Source organism: Delphinus delphis, chromosome 11 (assembly GCF_949987515.2).
Source record: "Delphinus delphis chromosome 11, mDelDel1.2, whole genome shotgun sequence".
Taxonomy (NCBI): domain Eukaryota; kingdom Metazoa; phylum Chordata; class Mammalia; order Artiodactyla; family Delphinidae; genus Delphinus; species Delphinus delphis.
This window is the reverse complement of record NC_082693.1, coordinates 18,699,379-18,714,476: the sequence shown is the minus strand read 5'-3', so window position 1 is coordinate 18,714,476 and position 15,098 is coordinate 18,699,379.

Here is a 15,098-nt window from a genome sequence, read left to right as displayed (position 1 = left end):
ACATAATCAAAATTACCGTTAAAAATCCCTCAAATTATCCATAGAGTGTACATATTTCTGTATATACAACATTATACAGTAGTTTTTATTCATGCTAAATCGTGGCAACTTCAACCCTGGATTAACAGAAGGAATAAAAGGTCTATGAAATGTACGCAGCTCTCTGGGCGTTTAAAATAGGAAAGGTAGGAAAAGATAGAGGATTGTAGATCTTTTGCTTGCATGATTTGTTCTATTCTCTGTTAATACTTAGCCTCTACGACCTTCACACACGTTCACAGGATTTTTTTTTTTGGTGAGTATTAAACAAAGTAGAGTCGAATCATACCCCCAAACATGCATATGCAGGCTTGATGTGACTCTCCTGTAATCAACTATGATTCTACAATCCTAATCATTTTATAAAATGCATTTGCATCCATTATGCTATCTGACCCTCATTAGGTAACAGGGACAAGAGTGAGCATTCTCAGTTGTAGATGAGGAAAAAGTGACCTGGAAGTTAAGTTGCTTCCTCAAGGTCACTCTGTTCATTAGGGGCAGAACTGGGAATTCAAACCACATCATCTCATTCCCAGTGTAGCAGCTCTTCCAAAGGATCCCACTGTTCAGAAGGCAGTTGACATAGAAACTTAGTGTACCTTTCTTCGGGGGGCTGTAGGGTGTGGAAGAAATGAAAAGAGAAAGGTATTAAAAACAAAACTTGTTGTGGTCATCCACTTTGAGACCCATCTTTGGGAGGAGAATGAGATCTGAGAAGAAACCAGAAAGACATAATTTTAAAAGTTATGGATGGTTTCTGAGAATTCAGAAAAAAAAATTTTTTTGGAAAAAGAGGAAACAAGAACCTAGTAATGTGGCAATGTTTGGATCTTCAGTTACCTAGAAAGACTTACACTGACACTAACCACAGCTGAAATATGAATTTTGCACTAACCCTTGAATGCTACAAAAATATATCAAAGAAGAAGAGGAAAAAGGAGGATGAAAACAAGGCAGAATAGAGAAGAACACAGTACTATATCCTTAGGAGTCATTTCCTCAGAATCTAGAGCCCATTCATACACAAACACAATAATCATCCAAATTTATGTTTTAGGAAGTGTAGAGGAAGCAGAATTTACTTTCGGATTATTGAATAAAGGCAATAAAAATTGACATTATGAACTGAGCAGCCGAAGAGTTTGTGTTCAATAGGATGGTTCTGTCTCAAAGCTGGCAAAGGCTTTAAAGACTGCTCTTTGGTATTGAGGAAGTCCTTTTAGAGTTTAACATTCTGCTTTAATCTAATGAGAAAACAGTCAATGCTGGCACTTAACCAAGGGAATTTTTTCCCCAGGTTGCGGTTACCTAATTCATGTCCAAGAATTAGCAGCAGATACTTCTCATTCTCAGTCCCATAGTAAAATGGAAAAATTAGTTGTATCCCCCAAATTCTTGAAATAAGTCAAAATGATTTTTGATGAAAAAATTAATAAGATAATTATTTTATCACCCCAAGAAATGAATAGCACTTGGTCTTGAGTACCAAATGTGAGACAATTTTAATGACCAAGTTGTGGAATCTGGAATCTAGTCCTGATGTTCAAAGGGATATCAATAGGATTCAATATTCAAAGGGGAGATGGGGGTTGAGAGAACACAGTTAAAGGCAGTGTTTAAAAAAAATATAGAACATTTTGTGTTTACACTATGATTGTTTTTTAAATCCTTCAATAAACATATTACATATATTTTAAATGAGGACAAAATAGAAACTTTTTCAGATAAAAGAAAACTGAGAGAATTCATTGCCAGGAAACCTGTATTAAAAGAAGTTTTTCAAGCTGAAGGGAAATGATGCTGGATGTAAAGTCAAATCTATATACAGGAATGAAGAACACCAAAAATGGTAAATAAGTGTGTAAGTAAGAGATTTTCTTATTTATTTTCTTCCCAAAATTTTCCTAAATGACAACTGACTGTTTTAAACAAAACTACGGTGATAAAAGTCAGAAAACAGTAGTTATTTAACCAGGGGAGCAGTGGTGCAAATGTTCTATATCTTGATCTAGGTAGGATTGTATGTGTACATATGTAAGTTAAAAGTCATCAAACCTTCACAAGTCATACCTGATTTTACTATGTGTAACTCTTCTTCAATAAAGTAGTGTTAGAATGGAAGAAACATAAGGACACAGAAAGGTTTGAAGTCAAGTGATATAAAAAGATAACAGGAAAATAGTAGAACCGAGCAGTGTAGCTGCATTAATATTTCATCTAAACAGTCTTTAAGGAAAAAATATTACAGGTAAAATTTGTACTTTACAATAATAAAATGTTTAATATACCAAAAAGATTTTAAAATGTAGCCTCAAATATAAAGCCAAAATTGACAAAACTAGAAGTGAACAATATTAAAATCTACCTTCATAGTAGGACATTTCAGCACATTTTCCCAGGAATTGATAGATCAAACAGGGAAACAAAAATCACTAAGTTTATATAAGATTTGAACAGTAAAACTAATAAGCTTGATGGAATGGACATATATAGACTATGCAACCCAACAGTTGGAGGTGCACCTTCTTTTCAGACACAAAGGATATATTTACAAAGATTGACTAGAGTGGGGGCTTCCCTGGTGGCGCAGTGGTTGAGAGTCCACCTGCCGATGTAGGGGACACGGGTTCATGCCCCGGTCCGGGAAGATCCCACATGCCGCAGAGTGGCTGGGCCCGTGAGCCATTGCCACTGAGCCTGCGCGTCCGCACCCTGTGCTCCGCAACAGGAGAGGCCACAACAGTGAGAGGCCCGCGTACCGCAAAAAAATAAAAAATAAAATAAATAAATAAATAAATAAGATTGACCAAGTATTAGACCATACTTACAGCAAGCCTCAAACAATTCCATTTACCTCAATGTAATTAAATGAAAAAGTCAATGATCAAAACAATATTAGCTAAGAAATCTTTTTAAATGCCCTACTAAACTACTTGTTGGTCAAGGAAGAAATAATCATGTAAATAAAGGTGGGAGTATTGCTATTAATCAGAGCAGAGAGATGGTGTGGTTGTTGGGAAAGAATATGGAGTTCACAGGTGTTTGGGCTTTGTTTTAACATGGGGGATATAAGAGTGTTTTGTGGTCTTCCGGAAAGATGGCGGAAGAGTAAGACACGGAGATCACGTTCCTCCCCACAGATACACCAGAAATACATCTACGCGTGGAACAACTCCTACAGAGCATCTACTGAACGCTGGCAGAAGACCTCAGACCTCCCAAAAGGCAAGAAACCCCCCACGTACCTGGGTAGGGCAAAAGAAAAAACTAAACAGAGACAAAAGGATAGGGACGGGTCCTGCACCAGCGGGAGAGAGCTGTGAAGGAGGAAAAGTGTCCACACACTAGGAAGCCCCTTCGCGGGTGGAGACTTCGGGAGGCGGAGTGGGGGAGCTTGGGAGCCGCGGAGGAGAGCACAGCAACAGGGGTGCGGAGGGCAAAGCGGACAGATTCCAGCGCAGAGGATCGGGCCGACCGGAACTCGCCAGCCGAGAGGCTTGTCTGCTCGCCCGCCCGGGCGGGCGGGACTGGGAGCTGAGGCTCCGGCTTTTGTCGGAGCGCCGGGAGAGGACTGAGGTTGGCGGCGTGAACACAGCCTGCAGGGCGTTAGTGCACCGCGGCTGGCCGGGAGAGAGTCCGGGGAGAAGTCTGGAACTGCCGAAGAGGCAAGAGACTTTTACGTCCCTCTTTGTTTCCTGGTGCGCGAGGAGAGAACGCTGCTTGAGAGAGCTCCAGGGACGGGCGCGAGCCGCGGCTAAAAGTGCGGAGCCCAGAGATAGACATGAGACGCTAGGGCCGCTGCTGCCGCCACCGGGAGGCCTGTGTGTGAACACAGGTCACTAGCCACACGCCCTTCCGGGGAGCCTGTGCAGCCCGCCACTGCCAGGGTCCCGGGATCCAGGGACAACTCCCCCGGGAGAACGCACAGGCGCGCCTCAGGCTGCAACGTCTCGCCGGCCTCTGCCGCCGCAGGCCCGCCCCACACTCCATGCCCCTCCCTACCCCCGGGCCTGAGTGAGCCAGAGCCTCCGAATCAGCGGCTCCTTTAACCCCGTCCTGTCTGAGCAAAGAACAGACGCCCTCCGGCGACCTACACGCACAGGCGGGGCTAAATCCAAAGCTGAGCCCCTGGGAGCTGTGAGAACAAAGAAGAGAAAGGGAAATCTCTCCCAGCAGCCAGAGAAGCAGCGGATTAAAGCTCCACAATCAACTTGATATACCCTGCATCTGTGGAATACCTGAATAGACAACCAATCATCCCAAATTAAGGAGCCCTGTGGATGTAAGGCTCTTGGTGCTGCAGCCAGGAGTCAGTGCTGTGCCTCTGAGGTGGGAGAGCCAACTTCAGGACACTGATCCACAAGAGACCTTCCAGCTGCACATAATATCAAACAGCAAAAATTTCCGAGAGATCTCCATCTCAACGCCAGCACCCAGCTTCACTCAACGACCAGCAAGCTACAGTGCTGGACATCCTATGCCAAACAACTAGCAAGACAGGAACACAACCCCACCCATTAGCAGAGAGGCTGCCCAAAATCATAATAAGTCTACAGACTCCCCAAAACACACCACCAGACGTGGACCTGCCCACCAGAAAGACAAGATCTAGCCTCATCCACCAGAACACAGGCACGAGTACCCTCCACCAGGAAGCCTACACAACCCACTGAACCAACCTTAGCCACTGGGGACAGACACAAAAAACAACAGGAACTACGAACCTTCAGCCTGCAAAAAAGGAGACCCCAAACACAGTAAGATAAGCAAAATGAAAAGACAGAAAAACACACCGCAGATGAAGGAGCAAGATAAAAACCCATCAGACCTAACAAATGAAGAGGAAATAGGCAGTCTACCTGAAAAAGAATTCAGAATAATGATAGTAAGGTTGATCCGAAATCTTGGAGATAGAATGGACAATAGAATGGACAAAATGCAAGAATCAGTTAACAAGGACCTAGAAGAACTAAAGATGAAACAAGCAACGATGAACAACACAATAAATGAAATTAAAAGTACTCTAGATGGGATCAATAGCAGAATAACTGAGGCAGAAGAACGGATAAGTGACCTGGAAGATAAAATAGTGGAAATAACTATTGCAGAGCAGAATAAAGAAAAAAGAATGAAAAGAACTGAGGACAGTCTCAGAGACCTCTGGGACAACATTAAACGTACCAACATTCGAATTATAGGGGTTCCAGAAGAAGAAGAGAAAAAGAAAGGGACTGAGAAAATATTTGAAGAGATTATAGTTGAAAACTTCCCTAACATGGGAAAGGAAATAGTTAATCAAGTCCAGGAAGCACAGAGAGTCCCATACAGGATAAATCCAAGGAGAAATACACCAAGACACATATTAATCAAACTGTCAAAAATTAAATACAAAGAAAACATATTAAAAGCAGCAAGGGAAAAACAACAAATAACACACAAGGGAATCCCCATAAGGTTAACAGCTGATCTTTCAGCAGAAACTCTGCAAGCCAGAAGGGAGTGGCAGGACATATTGAAAGTGTTGAAGGAGAAAAACCTGCAACCAAGATTACTCTACCCAGCAAGGATCTCATTCAGATTTGATGGAGAAATTAAAACCTTTAGAGACAAGCAAAAGCTGAGAGAGTTCAGCACCACCAAACCAGCTCTACAACAACTGCTAAAGGAACTTCTCTAGGCAAGAAACACAAAAGAAGGAAAAGACCTACAATAACAAACCCAAAACAATTAAGAAAATGGGAATGGGAACACACATATCGATAATTACCTTAAATGTAAATGGACTAAATGCTCCCACCAAAAGACACAGATTGGCTGAATGGATACAAAAACAAGACCCATATATTTGCTGTCTACAAGAGACCCACTTCAGACCTAGAGACACATACAGACTGAAAGTAAGGGGATGGAAAAAGGTATTTCATGCAAATGGAAACCAAAAGAAAGCTGGAGTAGCAATTCTCATATCAGACAAAATAGACTTTAAAAGAAAGACTATTAGAAGAGACAAAGAAGGACACTACATAATGATCAAGGGATCGATCCAAGAGGAAGATATAACAATTGTAAATATTTATGCACCCAACATAGGTGCACCTCAATACATAAGGCAAATACTGACAACCATAAAAGGGGAAATCGACAGTAACACATTCATAGTAGGGGACTTTAACACCCCACTTTCACCAATGGACAGATCATCCAAAATGAAAATAAATAAGGAAACACAAGCTTTAAATGATACATTAAATGAGATGGAGTTAATTAATATTTATAGGACATTCCATCCAAAAACAACAGAATACACATTTTTCTCAAGTGCTCATGGAACATTCTCCAGGATAGATCATATCTTGGGTCACAAATCAAGCCTTGGTAAATTTAAGAAAATTGAAATTGTATCAAGTATCTTTTCCGACCACAACGCTATGAGACTCGATATCAATCACAGGAGAAGATCTGTAAAAAATACAAACACATGGAGGCTAAACAATACACTACTTAATAACGAAGTGATCACTGAAGAAATCAAAGGGGAAATCAAAAAATACCTAGAAACAAATGACAATGGAGACACGACGACTCAAAATCTATGGGATGCAGCAAAAGCAGTTCTAAGAAGGAAGTTTATAGCAATACAATCTTACCTTAAGAAACAGGACACATCTCGAATAAACAACCTAACCTTGCACCTAAAGCAATTAGAGAAAGAAGAACAAAAAACCCCAAAGTTAGCAGGAGGAAAGAAATCATAAAACTCAGATCAGAAATAAATGAAAAAGAAATGAAGGAAACGATAGCAAAGATCAATAAAACTAAAAGCTGGTTCTTTGAAAGGATAAACAAAATTGATAAACCATTAGCCAGACTCATCAAGAAAAAAAGGGAGAAGACTCAAATCAATAGAATTAGAAATGAAAAAGGAGAAGTAACGACTGACACTGCAGAAATACAAAGGATCATGACAGATTACTACAAGCAACTCTATGCCAATAAAGTGGACAACCTGGAAGAAATGGACAAATTCTTAGAAAGGCACAACCTGCCAAGACTGAATCAGGAAGAAATAGAAAATATGAACAGACCAATCACAAGCACTGAAATTGAAACTGTGATTAAAAATCTTCCAACAAGCAAAAGCCCAGGACCAGATGGCTTCACAGGCGAATTCTATCAAACATTTAGAGAAGAGCTATCACCTATCCTTCTCAGACTCTTCCAAAATATAGCAGAGGGAGGAACACTCCCCAACTCATTCTACGAGGCCACCATCACCCTGATACCAAAACCAGACAAGGATGTCACAAAGAAAGAAAACTACAGGCCAATATCACTGATGAACATAGATGCAAAGATCCTCAACAAAATACTAGCAAACAGAATCCAACAGCACATTAAACGGATCATACACCATGATCAAGTGGGGTTTATTCCAGGAATGCAAGGATTCTTCAATATACGCAAATCAATCAACGTGATACACCATATTAACAAATTGAAGGAGAAAAACCATATGATCATCTCAATAGATGCAGAGAAAGCTTTTGACAAAATTCAACACCCATTTATGATAAAAACCCTGCAGAAAGTAGGCATAGAAGAAACTTTCCTCAACATAATAAAGGCCATATATGACAAACCCACAGCCAACATTGTCCTCAATGGTGAAAAACTGAAAGCATTTCCACTAAGATCAGGAACAAGACAAGGTTGCCCAGTCTCACCACTCTTATTCAACATAGTTTTGGAAGTTTTAGCCACAGCAATCAGAGAAGAAAAGGAAATAAAAGGAATCCAAATCGGAAAAGAAGAAGTAAAGCTGTCACTGTTTGCAGATGACATGATACTATACATACAGAACCCTAAAGATGCTACCAGAAAACTACTAGAGCTAATCAACGAATTTGGTAAAGTAGCAGGATACAAAATTAATGCACAGAAATCTCTTGCATTCCTATACACTAAGGATGAAAAATCTGAAAGTGAAATCAAGAAAACACTCCCATTTACCATTGCAACAAAAAGAATAAAATACCTAGGAATAAACCTACCTAAGGAGACAAAAGACCTGTATGCAGAAAATTATAAGACACTGATGAAAGAAATTAAAAATGATACAAATAGATAGAGAGATATACCATGTTCTTGGATTGGAAGAATCAACATTGTGAAAATGACTCTACTACCCAAAGCAATCTACAGATTCAATGCAATCCCTATGAAACTACCACTGGCATTTTTCACAGAACTAGAACAAAAAATCTCACAATTTGTATGGAAACACAAAAGACCCCAAATAGCCAAAGCAATTTTGAGAACGAAAAATGGAGCTGGAGGAATCAGGCTTCCTGACTTCAGACTATACTACAAAGCTACAGTAATCAAGACAGTATGGTACTGGCACAAAAACAGAAATATAGATCAATGGAACAGGATAGAAAGCCCAGAGATAAACCCATGCACATATGGTCACCTTATCTTTGACAAAGGAGGCAGAAATGTACAGTGGAGAAAGGACAGCCTATTCAATAAGTGGTGCTGGGAAAACTGGACAGCTACATGTAAAAGTATGAGATTAGATCACTCCCTAACACCATACACAAAAATAAGCTCAAAATGGATTAAAGACCTAAATGTAAGGCCAGAAACTATCAAACTCTTAGAGGAAAACATAGGCAGAACACTCTATGACATAAATCACAGCAAGATCCTTTTTGACCCACCTCCTAGAGAAATGGAAATAAAAACAAAAGTAAACAAATGGGACCTAATGAAACTTAAAAGCTTTTGCGCAGCAAAGGAAACCATAAAGAAGACCAAAAGACAACCCTCAGAATGGGAGAAAATATTTGCAAATGAAGCAACTGACAAAGGATTAATCTCCAAAATTTATAAGCAGCTCATGCAGCTTAATAACAAAAGAACAAACAACCCAATCCAAAAATGGGCAGAAGACCTAAATAGACATTTCTCCAAAGAAGATATGCAGAGTGCCAACAAACACATGAAAGAATGCTCAACATCACTAATCATTAGAGAAATGCAAATCAAAACTACAATGAGATATCATCTCACACCAGTCAGAATGGCCATCATCAAAAAATCTAGAAACAATAAATGCTGGAGAGGGTGTGGAGAAAAGGGAACCCTCTTACACTGTTGGTGGGACTGTAAATTGATACAGCCACTGTGGAGAACAGTATGGAGATTCCTTAAAAAGCTACAAATAGAACTACCATATGACCCAGCAATCCCACTACTGGGCATATACCCTGAGAAAACCATAATTCAAAAAGAGTCATGTACCAAAATGTTCATTGCAGCTCTATTTACAATAGCCCAGAGATGGAAACAACCTAAGTGTCCATCATCGGATGAATGGATAAAGAAGATGTGGCACATATATACAATGGAATATTACTCAGCCATAAAAAGAGACGAAATTGAGCTATTTGTAATGAGGTGGATAGACCTAGAGTCTGTCATACAGAGTGAAGTAAGTCAGAAAGAGAGAGACAAATACCGTATGCTAACACATATATATGGAATTTAAGAAAAAAAAAATGTCATGAAAAACCTAGGGGTGAAACAGGAATAAAGACACAGACTTACTAGAGAATGGACTTGAGGCTATGGGGAGGGGGAAGGGTAAACGGTGACAAAGCAATAAAGAGGCATGGACATGTATACACTACCAAACGTAAGGTAGATAGCTAGTGGGAAGCAGCCGCATAGCACAGGGAGATCAGCTCGGTGCTGTGTGACCGCCTGGAGGGGTGGGATAGGGAGGGTGGGAGGGAGGGTCACGCAAGCGGGAAGAGATATGGGAACATATGTATATATATAACTGATTCATTTTGTTGTGAAGCTGAAACTAACATACCATTGTAAAGCAATTATGCTCCAATAAAGATGTTTAAAAAAAAAAAAGTGTTTTGTGTATTAATGGGGAGGATCCTCATTAATGATGCTGCTGGTCAGGACAGGGGCAAGTAATTGCATTTACACACACACGCACACAAGAAACAAGTTTCATGAAGTAATACCCTCACTAATGGGTACTTACCCTTACTTTTGAGACATAAACTCAGATATTTTCTAACATATTTTATTATTTCTATTTTATTCCATTTTTTATGAGAAATTCAAATTTAATGAAGTTGTATTAGAATATAGCTATGCCCATTCATTGGTTTATCTAAGACTGAGTTCGAACCAGAGCAGCACAGTCCAGGAGTCAAAAAGCCCAAAGAATTAACCATCTGGCCCTTTGCAGAAAAAGTGTGCTGACCCGACCCTGATCTAAAGGATCATTTTTCCCATTACTTCTGATACGACGTTTAGTGCTGTAGGGGGCCTTCCAGTGGTTCCCAGTCCTGGCTACACATTGGAATCACTGCAGGGGCTACTAATTTGAGCCTCTCTGGAGGTGAGCCCAGGAATCTGTATTTACAACCAGTGCAGTCAGCCAGTAGGATTCTGTGCTGTGAACTCCCGGCTAGTAGATGGATAAGTTGTTAAGCCCCATCATTTTGTTATCCCTGTGAGGGGAAATGCCTTCCCAAAGAGGATGAAGATTGACATTGGCAAAACCCATATTTCCTGCTACCAAGAACACTACTTGTAGGGCTCTCAGAACTGAGTGTTTTATTCTATTTTTTAAAAGCTGGTAGCAACTAATTATTTGATTTCACAACCCTAGCAGGTAGTAATCTAAAGTTTGAAAAATCCTACTACCAAATGACTTAATCCTTGCCATTCTTTCTTCTCTCCTGTTTTCCAAGTTGAAGGCAGTGGTCTCAATAGTTTTTTTTTAATAGGCTATGGGATAGCTCATGCTCACCATCATAAGAATGCAGCTACCCTATATTTACAAAATGCCTTAGAGTCTTCTGAATGCTGACTCCTGCTTTCTTTCCATGCAATACCCCCAGCCCAATGATATAAGTAGCACAATGCATTATCCACATTTTATAACTTAGGAAACTAAGGTTAAAAGATATTAGGCAATTTGACCAAGGTCACAGAGTCAATTAGCAGCACATCTATAACTGGTAACTGGGTATTCTGTCTCCAAACAGTATTCTTTACTGTCCCTATCACCAAAAACCAAAACGTAAGCTAAGACCTGAATTCTACCACATTTCGGGAGACCCAGAATAAACGAAATAGGTGGGATAACAAAGAAAAAAGGATCCTAGTTAGAAATCAAAGGAGTGGGGAGAGATACATAAGAGGCAAAGTAAATTCTAATGTCCTATGGACAAAGGGCTAATATAAATATATATGTATACATGCAAAGCAGGATAGCTTATCATTGAGATCACTTATAATAATAAGTGCTTATCCTTACTTGCTAATTCATTTATGTTGGGTTATCATTCAGACTTAAAATTGATGTCTTTGTACAAATTATCAAGTTAATAGAGGTCTGGTTTTCAATAATAAAACACGAAAAAGAAACAGCTATTCAAAAATTCTTGCTTTAAAAAGAAAAAACATGCCTTCATTCTCCTTGGCATCATGAGAAATATTCCCTCAGGAAATTAAAAATCATCCACCATTGTGTGCCTATCTTACTTCCATGATACAATTACAGAAGCACTGAAGATTAGAAGACAAAGGCTTAACTGTTTTTAGAGATAAATTTATTTCCTGTAAGAACACAGACTATCTCCTGTATTTATATACACCTTACAGATCCTAAAACAGATGGTGATAACAAAATAAACCTCTATTTAAATTGAATAATAGCAGAAAGTTAACAAGCACTGGTTCCAGATTTTTTAAAAAAAACAAAGAGAAGCACATGTGTTTTCCTTACACCACTGTCTAATGTGGTTGGAAAACACACACAACAGCGATTTACCCTAGGAGCTTTTTGTGTTGCCAGTTTTGGCGAAAAAGCTTCTCTATAAGAGATCTATCAAATAGAAAGTTTTGATACACTTTCTATTTGATAAACACTTCTAAAAGAGATAAACTACTCTGGAAATGCTGTGATACCGATCATAAAGTTGTTTCAAGGAAGGTTTTAAGATTGCTCATTGGAAGCCCATGCATGGGGTCACAACTTGGGAGCTACCTTGAAAAAATTTTGAATTAACTTTTAGAGACACTTCCAAGGTGATTTAAGGACAGTCTTTTGGAGTTGATTTTAAACAATGACAACCAGGTTTAGTGTCTCTACTCTTTGGAAAACCAAAGATTTAATTGGAAAAGCACTTAACGTTGTCTGCTATGTTACAGGAGTTCTTTTCTTGCATAGTGTTTGTATTATTTTTAACTACTCTCTTTGTATAATCTTGCCCTGTGTTTACCCTACAGTTCCCTTTTGTTTCCTTGTCAACACACTCACTCCCGACAAGCAGATTCTATTATTTTAGCTTACTCAGTGGCTCTCAGATTGTTCATTGAGAAGATCACATCACATCTCACCACAGCTGTTGGCAACATGTCTTGCATGAAATAAACAAATTTTATTTCTTCAATATATAGTTCAGTTAACTTATTTTATCAGTGAACTCAAATGTCCTTTTAAAAATCTGAAAAGGTTTTGAATTTAAGATATAAAAGTATGGGGCTTCTCTGGTGGCGCAGTGGTTGAGAGTCTGCCTGCCGATGCAGGGGACACGGGTTCGTGCCCCGGTCCGGGAAGATCCCACATGCCGCGGAACGGCTGGGCCCGTGAGCCATGGCCACTGAGACCGCGTCCAGAGCCTGTGCTCTGCAACGGGAGAGACCACAACAGTGAGAGGCCCGCGTACCGCAAAAAAAAAAAAAAAAAAAAAAAAGATACAAAAGTATGCCAGTCTCTAAGGTCTTTTCTAGGATCAAGAAAGGAACACAAATATCCATAATACTATTTACACATAGAAGCTAGATCTTTGAAAGTAATGAACACTCTGCATTCCACTTTCAATTACTAAGTTTTCACTGTAAAAATTGTTATACCAAGTGGAAACTTTGAAGTGCTTTCATTTTCAGTCCACAGGCTTGGAATGAGGCTCCCAGCCTCTGCTTCAGGAGTGACTATAGTGTACCACCCTGTTTGCCTGATTGGTTCAAAACTGGGCCAATGACATAGCAAGGCCACTCAGAGGGATTTTTACTGGAAATAAAAACAGGGAGTTCTCTCTCTCTCTCTCTCTCTCTCACTCACTAGAAATCTCTAACATTTCACTCTCATCTTCTCCAGTCAATCTAATGTCAAGTTCTAATTTTTAAAAATTCTTTTGCACTATTTTAAAATGCATCCCTTTATCTCACTCCATTCCTTATCATTTTAGCCTCACTTAATTTCTACTGACTCCTAACTAGTTTCCCTGCTTGGCCCCCTTCTAAGCCATCCGATTGTCAAAATAAGTTTTTTTGACTACCATTTTCATCATGTCATATTAACAGTTCATATTCTCAGTGATACAGGCCTAAAAACTAGGAAGAAGCATCCATTCCTCTTTCCTCATTCTTCATAGTAAGCTGGTCACCAAGTCCTGTCAAGTCTACCTCCATAAAGTCATCTCTAAATATCCTCCTTGGGGACTAAAATATGAGGACATCATTTGAAAAGAAAGAAACAAACAAACAAACAAACATACAAAGAAAGAAAGAAAGAAAGAAAGAAAGAAAGGAAGGAAGAAAGGAAGAAAGAAGGAAAGAAAGGCAGAAGAAAAAAATGCAAATGGCTCTTAACATCATGAAATCATACTCAGCCTCATTAATAACAGAAATGTACATTAAAATTATACAACTGAATACTTCATACCTGCTAGGATGGCTGTATCTAAAAAACACAGAAAATAACAAGTGTTGACCAGGATGTGGAGAAATTGGAACTATCATACAACCAGTAAAAATGTAAAATGATGGAGCTGCTGTGGAAAATAGTTTGGCAGTTCCTCAAAATGTTAAACATAAAATTACCATATGACTCAATTATTCCGTTCTTAAGTATTTACCCAAAAAAACCTGAAAACGGACTCAAACAGATATTTTTGTACCAATGTACACTGAAGCATTACTCACAGTAGTCCCAAAGTGGAAACAACCAAAGTGTCCATCAACAGATGAATGGATTAACAAAATGTGACCTACATACAATGGAATATCAGTCAGCCATAAAATGAATGAAGGTCTAATAGATGCTACAACATGAATGAACCTTGAAAACATCAAACTAAATAAAATAAGCCAGTCATAAAAGTACAAATATTGTATGACTCCACTTATATGAAATATCTAAAATAAGCAACTTTGTAGACAGAAAGTATATTATAGGCTACCAGGCATGGAGGGTGGGTAGACTGGGGAGTTACTGTGAATGGTTGCAAAGTTTTTGTTTGGGGTGATGGAAAAGATTTAGAAACAGATAGTGGTAATGGTTATACAATACTGTGAATGTAATTAATGCTGCTGAATATACACTTAAAATGGTTAAAATGGCATATTTTATATTATATATATTTTATCACAATAGAAATTTTACTTACATTATGGTAAATACTTCCCTATTAGATTGGCAAAGATTGAACATTTTGAGGCTGTATTACTGTTTGAGGCTACATGGAAACTGGTAGTCACACGATGCTGGTAGGGATGTAGAAAGGTACAATCCCTATGGAGGAGAATTTAGGAATATCTAGCAAAATTACATATGTCTCCTCTACCTTTTAACTCAGCAATTCCACTTTTAGGTATCTATCTTAAAGATACTGCAAAATTACAAAATGACATACGCCCAAGATGTTTCATGTCAGCACTATTTATAACAGCAAAGGGCTGGAAACGAGGGGAATAGAGAGGATTCAGAGGTTCCCAATTTTTTTAAGCCCTTAGTTTTTTAGAGCAGTTTAAAGTTCACAGCAAAATTGAAAGATATATATATACACACACACATTGGTTTTGTAAGAAACCTCCGAACTGTCTTGGAAAGTGGCTGTACCATTTTGCATTTCTACCTGCAGTGTATGAGAGTTCCTGTTGCTCCACATCCTCAGTAGCATTTGGTATGTCAGTGTTCCAGATGCTGGTCTTTCTAATAGGTGTGTAGTGTTTTA